The sequence below is a fragment of the Sinocyclocheilus rhinocerous genome, unplaced genomic scaffold (genome assembly GCF_001515625.1).
Source record: "Sinocyclocheilus rhinocerous isolate Xijiao unplaced genomic scaffold, SAMN03320098_v1.1 scaffold3047, whole genome shotgun sequence".
In the NCBI taxonomy this organism is placed as follows: Eukaryota; Metazoa; Chordata; class Actinopteri; order Cypriniformes; family Cyprinidae; genus Sinocyclocheilus; species Sinocyclocheilus rhinocerous.
In genome coordinates this window covers 439,450-444,284 of record NW_015662947.1, presented here as the reverse complement: position 1 = coordinate 444,284, position 4,835 = coordinate 439,450, and the positions used below count along the sequence as shown (strand labels likewise).

The 4,835-nt window shown below is 35.8% G+C and overlaps 1 protein-coding gene across 3 annotated transcripts in view; it reads left to right on the top strand.

The window, feature by feature from the left end:
- LOC107728524 (histone deacetylase 9-B) overlaps positions 1–4,835 on the top strand; it is a 28,210-nt gene that overhangs the window by 10,245 nt on the left and 13,130 nt on the right. The window lies entirely within an intron of this gene.

Genomic DNA, 4,835 nt, shown 5'->3' with positions numbered 1-4,835 from the left:
TGAAGCTCGTGATTATGGTAAGGGGCGTTACATTTCCGACGCGTGCTTGCAGACTGCGCTTGTCGGAAGGCGGGACTTTGTAGAAAACGAAGCGTTTGAGAGAGGCGGGGCATAGAGGACCTACAATAATGTACAGTATTTGAAAAATAATGTGTTTTTTGAACATTAAAGCATGTCAACATATTCTGTTACACCAAATATACAAAATAATGATCTTTAAAAAAGCATCATATGACCCCTTTAACAAAATAAACATAAAAAAACTACATAGACCAGATAGCCAGGAACAAAAAGAGCAAACAAGGAAACAGAATGAGAACACCAAACTTACATGTAGGACAAGACCTGACAAATCACATGTGAAAACACTGGAATATACAGTCTATACACAAGAAAACTAGGGCTAACAAGGGACAGGTGGAGGTGATTAGTTGCTCTGCATGGGAACAAAGAAGGGTAACTATAGCGACAAAAAAGGCAGCAAGGCAAGCAGGAACAGAACAAGGAAGTGAACACAGAAACAATGGGAATAAAATACACTTCAAAATAAGAGTCCAACACAAGACCAAGAACACACATAGATATGTATAGGTAGATTCCGCATTCGACATGTCCGCCACCTTGGAACAGTCAATGTGTCATCACTCACAATACAATTCAGTGAGTTTCAAGATGCCGGAACATTGCACAGCCTCTGGTAGTAAAGACCACCAGTATTTAAATTCCTGAAGAAATTGGATAAACTTGTAAGAATGTGCTGGTTTGTGTTTTTAATATGTATTAATTCAATATTACAGGTTTTTAAAATAAAGTATGTCGTGTTAGCTGACAGCTTCATCTTGTTGTATTGTTAGTTTAGCCAAATCATCTGCTTAAGTCTATTGCAGATATAGATATTCATGCATGCATATAACTATGACTGGCTTTGACCATTCCAATATGGCAACCCATAGAAACAGCCGCTATAGGGCATCTACCTATACATATCTCTGGGAACACAGACCAGGATCATAACATTATGATATAACTTCCTGATTTTTTCCCCTTTTTTCTTTGTTTCAGTATGTTAGTTGCGCCACATGACTTTAGTGAACAATTTTTAGTTGACATTTAAAAATAATAATAATATGCAGTGAGCAGTTTTTCTCTAAGAAATAATAATAATAATTATGCCAAATTACTTATTTAAAAAAAAAAAATTATATATATATTTTTTTCTTTTTCTTTTTCTTTTTTCTTTTTCTTTATTGATTATTATTTAACTTACTGAAGTGACAAACTTTCGGAATAAACCATTTAGTAGAAAATTAAAGTTTAAGTTCAAAATGTGAGAGAAAGTAAACAAGTGTTTGGAACTACCCATCCTTTATGTGTGTTAATCTTATCCATTGCCTAAACCTTTTAAAACCTATTTCCTTCTAGTTGGATTCCAAACTCTAAATACACCCATGCAAGGTCCCTTCCCCCTCTTCCTGTCCGTCTCACTTAGAATCCCCTCAAAGTAGGCACGCAACAGGAGCCACACAAAGATGCTGGTTGTTCCACATCCTGGATTTCCCTGAGATGCTTGACTGACATGTGTCAAGAGGTTAGGTTAACACTGTAGAGAGAATGAACCAAAACAAGGCAAGTTTAGTGAGTGCTACAGGAACTGACACTTTTTTAAAGAGGTAATTCTTCATTTCCCTTGGGTCCTTAGCGCTGTATCATCTGCAAAACTCAATGTGGCTTTGGTTTGATCACACTGTTCTCAACAGAACTTGTAAAGCCAAACAATCCATTTATCTCCAAAGCATCACATGATCAGTTGGTTTACTCGCCATGTATCTTCTGTGTGCCGTGCTCTGGACCGGAAAAGATCCGTGTGGTGGCACATGACGCTGCTGCAGGCAGGAATAGTCCAGCTTATTGAAGAGAAGAAAAACCTTCTTAGTCTTGACCCACATACCAAACATGTGGAGCAGGTGCAGCTGAGAGGAGAGGGATTTGAGTTTGTGTGTTTTAAATGGTGGATATTTTGGGCCGTCAGACCAGGCTTGCTTTATTATGTCACAACATTATTCCCCACTGGAGATGGAGGGATGTGGGAAGGGAAAAAAATAAAAATGAACCTAGATGCAATGATGAAGTAATATGGTTTGCAAGGGCAGTGTTGTTGCATCATATAGTCCTCGTCTCCTGGGTAAACAGGTGTTTGTATTTTTTACTAATGAGAGAAAGAGAGGCTGCAGGCAGGATCAGGTGTGTGCAAATACATGTTGCCTTTAGAAAGTTTGACTAAGCCTTTATTCAAAGGAAATGGAAGGATGCACAAAAATTAGGGAAGTGCTGATATTGAAATGTCTGACCGATAAATAAACAATATTGTAAATATAAACTACTTTGTTTAAAAAAAAACATATATGCATGCTCTCAAAGAGTACAATTTTTACCATAGTCTAGTGCTGTCCCTTGAAGTTAATGGTAGATGATGATCTGAATCTTAAAACAAGGAATATAAAATTGGGATTATTTAAATATAATACATTATTTATACTGTATCAATGTAAACATTTGTCAATATTTATTTCTGATAATTAAAAAAAAAATCACATATAATCTGATTAATAATATGGTGCCGATACATTGTGTATAACAATAAATGATTTTTATTATCCAAATTTTCCTTTCTGTCACACCTTATTGTGGAATTAGTGTGAATCGCAAACATTTACTAGTCATAAATAGTTCTTACCAGTCATGAAGCTGTATTGTTATTTTTTATATAAAAAATACAGTATATATTTGTCCTTATGGCAGTTGGATTATTTAAATGTATTTTTTAAATGTTACTTTAATTTTAGCTAAAGTTGTAGTAGTTTTTATTTATTTATTTTTTTTAATTTTTTTAAAAATATGTCTATGTAGTATTTATTCATTTTATTTATTGATTTTAGTTTTAGTCATTTTACTACTGTAAACAATGAAAATGAGAAATGTTGTAGCTATTTTTTTTATATATATATTTTTCAAGTTATTAAATTTTTTTTAATGGATTTAATAATAATCCTGTCTCTCACATCACCACTTACGTCACTGAACATCTCTGAATATTGTTTTAAGCCGTGCATTAAGTTACCATAACTAACAACAAGCAACTGTGTTTTATTTATTTAGCCAGTTTTACTTTACATTTGCACTTGGTGAGTGTTAATGATTGACACTGGTTAGCACATCTAATTAGATATGATCTAATTTCGGTCACTTTACACATAAATATACACTCTGCACACTTGTCAGACACATACTAAGCCACACAACTCTGAAGGGAACTTTGTCTTTGGGTTGAGACAACACAATAAATAGACCTCAGCAGTGTGTGCCCTCCAGCACTGCTTTCAAATGTAATAATATGATTGATTTATGGGCCTGTTAAGTCTTTGCCTCATACATATTCTTGTTTGACTTGGCTTCTGGTTCCAGGCCGTATGTCAGTGCGAGGAAAAATCAAGCAGGTGTCGGGCCTGTCGCTCTGCTGTTTTTTCCCGCAGTTGTGGGGTAGAGTGATGTGTTTTCCCATGGCATCACGATCACAGCCTCCTACTAAACCCACCAACAATCGCTCTTCCACCTCCACAGCAATAGGGTAGTGCTCCCGTGGTGACAGGCTGTAGCGCCGTATAAAAATAGAAGGCAATCAGGACAGTGTGGTGTGCAAGGCGGTTAGGAGAGGGCTCCCTGCAGTTCGCTCTCAGCCCACTCCACTAGCGGGATTTACATCCCATTAGCGCACTGCTGGATGGGAGCAGACATTCCTGCCTCTGCTTCCTAAGAGTTCTGAAATAGCAGCCCAGCCTGCGGTCCAGTTCTCTCCCTCTCGTTCTCTCCTCTGAGATTACTACTTACAGCTGTGTCTTCCCTTGACTTGCACTTCTCATACTAAGTCATCCTATATGGTCATGTCCATTTGGTCAGCTGTATTTTTAGTATGGCAACATCTCTCTCTCTCTCACTCATCCGGCTGCTCCTTTCAGGGGTCTTAGTATGTATGTATATGTGTGTCACATGCATCTTCTCTTGCTAAACAATTTTTGTACTGTTGTTTGTTTGCTAGTGTTATGTCCAATTTAGCTGGTGAAACAAAACCAGTAGAGAACCACTGATCTAGATTATAACTTGCACACACTAGATGGTAGTGGTACTATTGCACAATGGGGAACTGAGGGGAAAAATAATGAGACCAAATTTCTGTATTTTTGACTGCTAGTTGTAATGTGGGTGTTTCCCAAAGGGAGGCACTGGATGTGGGTGGCTGGCTTACTCACTCTCTTCCCATCAGAGAGTTGTTTAGAAACACTTGCCTGTACATTATAGTCATATAAACAGACACTTCTCCATAATTCAACAATATTTAAATGATGACAAAATACTCCATGGGGTTGTAATTTGATATAATGTAAATGTCTTCACTTGCAGTCTTTTTTTGCACATTTCGCATGAATATATTTTTGCATAGACAGGTTGTGGCATGCTACGTTCTTTCACCAAATTTGTCTGTTAATTTATGAACTGCTATACAAAGACTAACTATGAAATCTACAAATAAACACTGCGGAACTCTTGAGTGCATTTAAAATTTCTAGTTGACTTCATAAAAGATCTGTTGATTGAATGAATTAGAGTTGCTATGACTATTATTCTAGTATTATTAAGTTTTTAATATTATCAATATCTTGAATATGAATGTAATAATAATAATTTATTTAAATGAATTATGCATCTGTTTAAAAATAAATATAGTAAAAACAGTAGTATTGTGAAATACATTTTATATATATATATATATATATATATAT